This window comes from Mirounga angustirostris, unplaced genomic scaffold (assembly GCF_029215605.1).
Source record: "Mirounga angustirostris isolate CCGP_5_RB_7025 unplaced genomic scaffold, mMirAng1.0.hap1 SCAF_11, whole genome shotgun sequence".
NCBI classification, from domain to species: Eukaryota; Metazoa; Chordata; class Mammalia; order Carnivora; family Phocidae; genus Mirounga; species Mirounga angustirostris.
Window position 1 is genome coordinate 10890182 of NW_026991719.1, and position 10554 is coordinate 10900735.

At 39.4% G+C, this 10554-nt stretch overlaps 1 non-coding gene across 1 annotated transcript; it reads left to right on the top strand.

Moving 5' to 3' along the window:
* Positions 1-452: 452 nt before the first annotated feature.
* Positions 453-559, top strand: LOC123851380 (U6 spliceosomal RNA). The gene has a single exon (XR_006792568.1). It is a non-coding gene; the product is annotated as a U6 spliceosomal RNA (small nuclear RNA).
* The last annotated feature ends 9995 nt before the right edge of the window (positions 560-10554 follow it).

Genomic DNA, 10554 nt, shown 5'->3' on the forward strand with positions numbered 1-10554 from the left:
GTGCAACTTTTATGTAAAAAGTATGTATTCTTGTGAGAGATTTTTTTTTCCATTAAGAAGGGAAAAATGGCCATTTCTTTTAAACATCGAGAGCATAAGACAGTGGGTGCACTCTAGAAATCCAGCTGCTTCTTGAGGTCCACGTGCAAACAGTGTTTCCCCTCTTCACATTGAGCAACCAGCTCAAACTTCAGATTACATCATCGGCTATAAATTGTTTTATTAAAAGTTTCTTTAGGATGGCTTTCTTCAAATCCTTTTATTTTTATCAGGAAAAAAAATTTTAAGCAGAGAAAGTACTCAAATAATTTAGGCAGAAGTGAAAATTAATTTCAGTGTATGTTTTCCAATCGGGTTTCCATTTTATAAACAGAATTACAGAAAGCAAAATTTAGCATAAATGGGTGAATTTTGGGTCTTATTGGGCTGATATCTAAAAGCAGATCAATGGGGTGCTTGCTTCAGCAGCGCACATACTAAAATTGGAACGATACAGAGAGGAGTAGCATAGTCTCTGCGCAAGGATGACACACAAATTTGTGAAGCATTCCATATTTTTATGTCCTTTAAAATTATGTTCAGTTCTTCGCCTTAATAAAGTCACCCTGGTATCAAAAAAATAAAATAAAAGCAGATAACGGGAATGCAGACCCTCCTAGATCTTTGATACGCACAATATTAGTTACTACTTGGGAAAAAAAGACATACCAAAACACATCTGGAATTGACCTTTCTTTCCTTCTTTTTTTCCCCTGGCATAGTCATCTTGCTAGCCACATGCACCACGCATTCAGAGAAAGGGCCATTTTAGTATGGCTGCTGAATGTTATATAATGTGCTTCCAGGAAGCACCAATATATATGGAACCCTCTTTTACAAAGCTACACCTTGCACTGGGAATTGGAAGGCAATTTATTTTCAGAGTCTTTCTTTTTCTCTTTGGCTGGAAGGCTCAACCAGCACTTCCTAGGTAGTCTCCCCTTGGGTAATCTTCCTAGCAACATCTCAGCAAGCAGACAATTTGTTTTTCCTTGGACAAGCTACAATTCATGTTATTGGGCAGACTGAAGATGTTCTTGTAAGGCTGTTCTTAATCGAGCTCTCTATTCTGGGTGCTCCTTCAGTCACTTCTACATGTGGGATTACCTTAAGGTTTCTCTTCAACCGGAAGTGCTGCCACGTTCTAGGTTCATGGGTTTTTTCTACCAACTTCAGACATCTGGAGTGCACTGGCTATGCCCAGAGAGAGGTAGATGACCTCTTTGAGACCTCTAGTCTCTTCTTTCTTGTCTTGATGGGCCAAAATTATTAGTTGCTTATGGTAGGGTGGACATGTTGAATCTCAAATCTGCCAATGCCCCAGGCCAACTTATTGAGTCTTTTGTCATCTATAAAATAAAGGTCATAATTCTTACCTCTTAGAGATTTTGTGACAGTTTAACATGATTGATTTCATATCTACATAGACACAGATACATAAAATCCTCCTGCATGTGCTCCATATCTTTGGTTTTCCTGCGTTTTCATTTAAATTCCAGTTAGTGAACACACAGTGTAATATTAGTTTCAGGTGTACAATTTACTGACTCAACACTTCCATACAACACATGGTGCTCATCACAAGTGCACTCCTTAATCCCCATCACCTATTTCGCCCATCCCCCCACCCATCTCCCCTCTGGTAACCATCAGTTTGTTCTCTAGAGTTAAGAGTCTGTTTCTTGGTTTGCCTTTCTCTTTTTTTCCTTTGTTCATTTGTTTTGTTTCTTAAATTCCACATATGAGTAAAATCATATGGTACATGTCTTTCTCTGACTGACTTCTTTTGATTAGCATAATACTCTCTAGCTCCATCCACGTTGCTGCAAATGGCAAGATTTTATTCTTTTTTATGGCTGAGTAATAGTCCACTGTGTTTATATACTACATGTCCTTTATCCATTCATCAGTCAATGGACATTTGGGTTCTTTCCATGATTTGGCTATTGTTGATAATGCTGCTATAAAGATCGGGGTGCATGTATCCCTTCAAATTAGTTTTTTTTTTTTTTTTTTGTAAATACCGAGTAGTGTAATTGCTGAATTGTAGGGTAGTTCTATTTTTAACTTTTTGAAGAAACTCCATGCTGTTTTTCAGAGTGGCTTGCCTTTCTGAAAAGGCTCTCGCCTTTTTATGCGCTCCTAGAGTTGGTAGTGGTGGCTACTCTTAGTCCCTCTAGAGGGCAGCCCCAAGCAGTATCCCTGAGAAGCCAGCAAGTTTGACCCACTGTGTGGCATATTTCTGCCCAGATGTCTCACTTTTTAGCAATAAGTGGAAAGTCTTTCAGGCGGCTTAGTGGTGCAAGACTGATACTAGGGGTGATACTAGGAAATGTTTCTTCAAAGCTGACACTCTATCTGCTGTGTCTTGAAACCTAGTCCTTCAGTGACCCAAGAGAGCCCACCAAGCAGGCAATAATAGTTGTTGCTTTCTCTGTAGTGTTGAATGTTGCTACCAGAAGAACTAGGCAAAAAATCCTGGGCTGAGAATCACAGAATTCAAACTGAATCACAGATATTCTCTATTCACTCAAGCCCACAGTCCAAACTAAGTGCAATAATGATGCCAGTTTGTTTATGCATAAGCACATTCTCTATTATGGATTGTTTAGTCTGCCATGCTGTTCTATCCAACCCATTATGCTCTTTCTTTCATTGCTCCTTACTTTAATTCTATTGACCTTTCAAACTTGAGCTTAAAATCCATCTGTTCCACCAAATCTCTCTAGATCACTCGTCTCAGCCTGAAGTTATGTATCTCTTCTTTGAATTGCTGTTGGTATAGTCATGCATTAGCCTGTGATTATCATCATCCTCTCAAAGCACTATTTAAAAATTTCATTGTTATCTAATGAGAAACATGTATCAGGTTTATTTTCTCAAAGAAGTTGGCGAACCCTTTGAGAGAATACATTATACCTTTTTGGTATCTGCCATAATGCCTACAATATCTTAGTGGATATGATATTTTCATTTGCATAATGGCTTCTTCAAATACCTGCAAACCATCAACTCTCAAAGATTTCAGCTACTGGAGAAGGTCAAGTGGATATGAATAATCCAACACTTGAATTATTCAAAAATCATTTATACTGAGTTTTGGAAGATATTAGTGGCAGCTACATTCTTTCCCTAACAAATGATTTATAAAAAAATAATAGTAACATCAACACTCACTAGGCCTTTATGCTTTTCAGAGCTCAGCTCGAACTAATGATTCACCCATATTTCTCCAAGCACCTGGAACAGAAGGTGAAAAGATAAGGCCCAGTCAAGGACTGGTTATAAGAAAAGCCTAGAGATTACAGCTTCCTTGGTACTCCACATAGTACCCACAAGCATATTGGTCTATACCTATGCATTTGCCACATTTCACTTGTGTTTCTCATTGATAATAGTTGATAAGTGAGAGCAGCACACAGCCTACATTCGCATTCTGCTTTTCTCATTTCCTAGCTCTGTAATCATGGATAACTTACCTAACCTCTGTATTTGAGGATACTCCTGAACCAAATTGGAATAGTAACAGTGCATATTTCATAGGTTTTTTGGTATGGGACTTAAAATGGTTTATGTAAGATGCTTAGCACAATGTCTCAAATGTTAAAAAGAGAATGAGCAAGTGCAAGAATGCAAGAGTAGAAGAGGGTCACTAGAAGTTTTATTTTCTTCCTTTATTCTCCTAGAATCCAAAGTGTAAAGAATACCTGAGAGGGAAGAGTAGCTACATGTAAAGATAACCCAAACCATGTTCTTCTCTTGGGAGAGAATGATAGGAAAGAAAAGCGGTACAAAACCAGTGTAAGAGCAACTCGTAAATGGGTACAGAATTTCTAAGTGTGAGCCATTGGAGGGATGCTATTAGCTACTGGAGGCTACATGTAAACAACACAGAGTGCCTCAACCAATAACATATGTTTGACTTCCAGAAGCTTCCAGAGGGTGGACTTTGTGCCTAACTCAATTTATAGGCCAACTGATGATGTCATTGAGTTCCTGCTATGATGTTGGGGCTGGTGACCCAAAGAACATTTAAGGGCTCAAGGTTTTGGAGGGGGAGGTGGGACACAGGTGCAAACATAACTACAGCTTGGAGCAGGAGGAATGTGAATAAAAAAGGAAGCAAGAGTTTAAGCTATCACATAAAAAGTGCCAAATTAGGGCTACAGAAAGAAGATATTACCAGGGTCACTGAGAGAGAACTGTCTAGAAGGGGTGATTTCAGCCAGACGTTGAAGGTTGAATAGGAGGTTAATTTAAGCATGCCACAGCCATGTGTTAGGATAAAAAGAACACTCACTCTTGCCTCCAATAGGCCTGAGGTTAGAAGCCAGGTTCCATTCTTCATGAGCTGCATTTACTAAATAATACAGACTTTCAAGACTATTGTGGGAAATATTTGTTAAGTATCTAGTATGGTGTCTGGCATATAGTATAGCCTCAAATATAATCGCTACTATTGGTAACCATAGAGTCTTGGAGTATTCTTTTTTTTTTTTTTTTTTGATGATGATGTTGCCTTAAGCACTGGTAAGCACAGCTGTTTCACATTTCCTCTCTATGAGCCTGAGTAGCAGTGGTAAACATCTGCAGGGGTTTCTGTGCTCACCTACCTGAAAATACCATAGGGAAAGGATAGCCGAGGTTCAGAGTATCCAGAAGCCCACGACAGAAGCAAAGGAACAAGCTCAAGCCAGTCATGACAGCAAACTCCAAGGACAGTCAAGGTCCTTGGAAAGGGCTGATCTATACTGAACAATAAATCCGGGACACTTTGCCTTTATCTTTCCTTCCTCCTTCTCCTTCACTCCTTCCTTCCTTTTCTTCAAGGTGCTTTGCTCTTCCCATCAATGGATAAAGTCAGCAGCCTAATCAAACTCCTAAACACTAAGAGTTAAGGGATTTATTAAGTCACTCTTCCCACAGACATTGGTGTTTCAAATATTTCAAGGGATGGTAAATGTTTAATTTAAATCATGCATGCCTGAGAGCAGGAGTTTGGGTATTAGCAGTCAGTCAATGATGCGGTTGAGAGGGGGGTGGTTATGACCAGAACTACTGAATTCATTTGAAAAATTTATATGGAGAAAAGCATGGTGGAAGGAAAAGGTGCTTGCATTTAGAATTAGGGGAGCTACCTTAAAATCCCAACTCTGGCACTTTTTAAGAATTGATCCTTATCAAGTAATTTTACTCTCTTGTTCTCATTTTCTCCAGTGAGTAATAAGAATGAAAATCCTTAACTTATACAGGATGTTGTGAGGGTTAGACAAGCACTTCTCAAACTGAATGTGTACACAGACTACTTGGGCATCTTGTTAAAATACAGATTCTGATTCAGGAATTCTGGAATGGGGCCCAAGGTTCTGCATTTCAAATGAGCTCTCAGATGGTGCCAATGCTGCTGATCCAAGGACCCCATTTTGAGTAGCAAGAGGCTGTTAGATAATGTAATTAATGATAAAGTGGGCTTTCTTCCCAGATAATTGGGTAGGAAGAGATCATTTCTCACCCTGGCTTGCTACCAGTTACAAAAATAAAGTCAAGTCGAGGCTGGAGAAATGTAGAGAAGAAAAAATTGCTGTCAGAGTTTGGGGAGGGAGCTACTGCTTAATCAGAGAGGCTGAAAACTGTATTTTTTCACCTTGGAAGGAGCTGCTCAGCAATGGCCTGGCCAGGAGTGCTTGAGGGGAGGCCAACGGTACTGTGAATTTTCCTCATCCAAGCACCAAGCGATGGCTGCCAATGTTTCCTAATGAGGGCTGTCTAGTTCCAGTGTGGCCTTTACTTGCTGTTCATTTGCTCCTTTTTCACTTGGTTGTAAACAGGATTGATGTTTATCTTAGGGAGACTAATCTCTTAGTTTCAGTGTTCTTGCATTTCATTTTCTTTCTACAAATGTGAGCTGGAGTTCTAAAAGTTTGCTTCATAAATAATCTGCTCTCAGAATGATTCCTGCCCTACGCTTCATCCTTTCTCTCTCGCCTTCCTGGTCTTGCTCGCCCTGCTAATGACGGTAAACTACATTCTGGAGGAACTTAGTGCAGTATCAATGCAGCCACATCATTAACACTGTCTCATTTAGAGGCTCAATTATCCTATGGTTGAAAAACACTGTGTTTCTATACATAGGATTAAAACCATCCTCTTGACCTAGAGTTAGTTAATTTTAATCAGCCGGGAAAGCGTAACCATGCCAGCCAGGGCAATATGACCTCCTGAGTCTATGCACACATTGTCGATAAACACTTGTAAAGCCCCATGTCAGGTGCTAGTCATGCACAAGACATTATAGAGAAGATAATTAGAGCAATCAAAAAGGAAAGCCAAATGCTCCTCTAGCAGGATGGAGAAGACAATGTGAAGGAGCTAAAGGGGAGGGAGGTAGAAGTTGGATCAATGTTCGTTTGCCTAGGCGGGCAGACAAATGGGTGTTTCATGTGCAAAGTGAAGGGAGGTTTAGTGAGTCTGTAAAATGAATTAAAAATTTGTGTTAAAAGAGCTTTTGGTAATTTAAAAAGTTAATCCTCGACAACACATTTAAAAAATTAAGGGGTATTTAAAAAACACACTTATTGAGGTAAAACTGACATATAATAAGTATCATGTATTTAAGAAGTACAGTTTAAGTTTTGACATATGTATACACCAGTGAGACTACTACCACCATCAAAATAATGAACATACCTATCACATATGCTGCCTTGTGGCCCTTTGCCATCCCTCTTCCTGCCCTTCCCATCACATCCCCCATCCCCAGGAAATAACTGATTTGCTTTCTGTCACTATAGTTTGCATTTTATAGAATTTTATATCAGTAGAGTCCAATAGTACATACTTTTTTTGATTGACTTCTCTCACTCTGCATAATTATTTTGTGATTCATCCATGTCATTATGTGTTCATTCTTTTTATTGCTGAATAATATTCCATTATATGGGTATATCATTGTTTATACATTAACCTGTTGATAGACATTTGGGTGGTTTCCAATTTTTGGCTATTACAAATAAAGCTTTGATGGTAGTCTTTGTATAGGCATATACTATCTTTTTATCAGATAAATACCTAGGAGTAGAATGATCAAATCATATGGCAGGTGTTTAACTTTTTTTTTTTTAAAGATTTTATTTATTTATTCATGAGAGACAGAGAGAGAGAGAGAGAGAGAGGCAGAGGGAGAAGCAGGCTCCCAAGGAGCAGGGAGCCCGATGCGGGACTCAATCTCAGGACCCTGGGATCATGACCTGAGCCGAAGGCAGACGCTTAACCATCTGAGCCACCCAGGCGCCCAGGTGTTTAACTTTTAAAGAAATTGCCACGAACTGTTCTCCAAAGTGGTTGTATCTTCCCACCAGCGGGGTATGAAAATTCCTTTCTCCATATCCTTGCAAACACTTGATATGTTCAGTCTTTGTTATTTTAGAACCTTGAATGCGTGTAGTAGTATCTCATTGTGGTTTTAATTTTCATTTCCCTACGACAAATGATATTGAGCATATTTATATTGATTATTTGTCATCTGCATGAAGTGCTTTCTTTGATGAAGTGTCTGTTCAATCTTTTCCCCATTTCATATTGGGATATTTGTTTACTTTTTATTAAGTTTGGGAGTTTTGAAATATATTTTGGGTACAAGTCTCTTATTGGAGAGATGGTTTGCAAATACAGAGCTAGCACTTCAGTGGATTCAGAGGTGAATAAGAGCTAGACCCTGTTTCTAGGAGCTCACAACCCAACAAAGGGATCAGGACAATAAAAAATAATTGCTGAACACCGTGTGAGCTATAATCAAGACCCTTGCTGTGGGAGTGTAGAAGAGAGTACAATAAATTTCACCCAGGAGAGCATGGAGAGATTTCCCAGAGGAGGGGAACTTAAAGCTTCGTTTTGAAATGTGAAGAGTTGGGTAAGTTAAGAACATCTGTAAAAGAACATTCTAGGCAAAGAGAATCTGTGCAAAGGTAGGAAGGTAGGTTTGGGAATCATGAGTTCTGGATGACCAGAGGGAACAGGGAAGGGTGAAAAAGGGTAAGACTAGGAAGGCTGAGACTAGCTTGTCAGATTGTGGAAAGTTTTGTAGGTTAGGCTTAAGAATCCGAGCTTCATCTTCAAAGCAATAGGGAGTCTGGTAAAGGGTTTTAAGCTTCAGAGTAAAATGGTCAGATTTGCATTTTAAGAAAATGTCCTGCAGTGATAGTGAAGGATTAGAGGATAATGAATTCAGAAAGATTGACAAGAACCTAAACAAAGCAGTAATAGCACAGATAAGGGAGGAGGGAATGGATTCTCAGGATATTTAAGAGGAGTGGTAGCTGTTGGTAAATGTTTAGATGTTATGGGTGAGGGAGATGGCGGTATATGGGCTGGCTCCCAGATTCTAGTTGAGATAACGGGATGATTTGGGGCATATTCCTTACATCCAGGAATATATGAATTGAAACAGGAGAGGTGGGGAGTATTAGAGGTTCATCTTGTATCATTGATTCATTAATTCATTAATTTAGCACATTTTTACTGAGTTTCTACCATATGTTAGGAATTAGATATCTGATGGAGATCAAAGTAGATATCATGATAGCCTTCACAAAGTAAAAAGTCTAGCATGGAGAGAGAAAATGAAATAGTCCCACAAATGTGTAATTTAAAACAATTGGCTCTGAATTGCCTAAAGTAAAACAAGAGGGTTTTTGGATAGTGCATTCAGGTAGATCTCAGTCTCAAGAAACACTACCTTGAAGAAGTAGTTTAAGGGGAAATCTGAAGGAGGTAGGCTGAAGAAGATCAAAGAATAATGTTTCAAGTAGAAGGAACAAGGCAGGTTAAATACTACAGGTCATCCAGGTGGAGGTTTCCAATAAGTAGATAGAAACGGGTACCCAGAAACAAGGCCTCAGATGGAGAAGTTATCAATCCATGGGGGCAAGTAAAACCATGGCAGAGAATGAGAACTTTGAGAAAGGGCTTGTAGGATGAGGAAAGAATGATACTTGACTTGTGGCATATCAATATTTAAAGTGCAGGCAGAATAGGAGAACAAGTCAGCTAAAGAACAACGAAGAACAGTCAAGCATCCAAGAGAAGTGAGATGAAGCAAGGAGAGAGGAAATTCAATGCCCAATGGGTGGAAATGACTGTTTTGGTTTGTGTAATTCTCCTTCCCTCACCCTATATAGAGCCCTTTGCCTGGTATTAACTGATTCTTTTATTTAAATATATTTTTTTAAAGATTTTATTTATTTTAGAGAGAGAGAGAGTGAACGAGTGGGAAGGGACAGAGGAGGAGGGAGAAAGAATCTAAAGCAGACTCTGCACTGAGTGTGGAGCCCAACATGGGGCCCGATCCCACAACCTCGAGATCATGACCTGAGCTGAAACCAAGAGTTGGATGCTCAACTGACTGAGCCACCCAGGTGTCCATGGTATTAACTGATTTTTTGGATTGTCTTTTGCCAGGCTGAACCAGGTCCCTGCTTCCTTATTTTCAAGGAAGGCATGCACATAAAGAAAAATATTTTTTATATCGGTTCTAAACATTCTCAAGGGAACTTGTTTTGGCATTTTCCCCTTTGCCTGTCATTCTGAAGAGTGATTAAAAATTTTGGATTCATGAAATCACTTTCCAGCATCTTTTAAATGTAATTACATTCCAAATTGTGTGCTTTGTGAAATGAGTCAGAATATTGTGGCCATTTCTTCTCTTCCGGGAAGAAAAATCAAGACCCCCAAAAGAAGGTCTTCCCATTCTGTAATAATGGCATGCATCTGTACATGAATAAGAATGTTTGTTAGGCAGCCTTGCTGCAAGGCTCAAACTAACCACCAAAGAAAAACTATTACCCTTCTCTCTGCCTCCTTGCTTCTGTGAGTTGGTCCTTCAAAGTCTAACTCATCGTCTTCTGCATAAAGTTAATTCCAATATTATAGTCCTCAACTCATTTCCCTTCTAACAATCATTTCCTAAGAACCTGATATGTACTGTGCACTATGCTAAGCATTATTGAACAATACATTGCCCTGCTTAACTTCAAGCAATTTTGTGAGGAAGGTTTATGACACCCATATTATAGAGGAGGAGGCTGGGTCTTAGAGATGCTAAATGATTTGTCAGATCTGTTGAACTCTAGTATCCTAAACAAATAAAGATCATTTTATCACTCAGGATATGCCCAGTTATGCTGCAGTAACAAACAAACCCCCTGTCTTAATAACAAATGTTTGTTTCTCACTCACATGGTATGTGCATCCTAGGTCGGTTCTGCTAAATGTCCCCTTGCCACAAGATCCAAGCTATCAAGGATGTCACAATCTTGAAAGTTGTTGATTGTCAAGGTAGAGGGAAAGAGCTCTGGATGGTTCTGTATCAGCAATTCAATGCTTTGGCATAGAAGTGACAGGCATTGCTTCAATTCACAGCTCACTGCCAGGGCTAGTCATTTGGCCCCACCTAACCACAAGCCATTCAGAAAAATGAAAACTGACTCAGGACTTGGAAGGCAGAAGAGTACGAGCTGC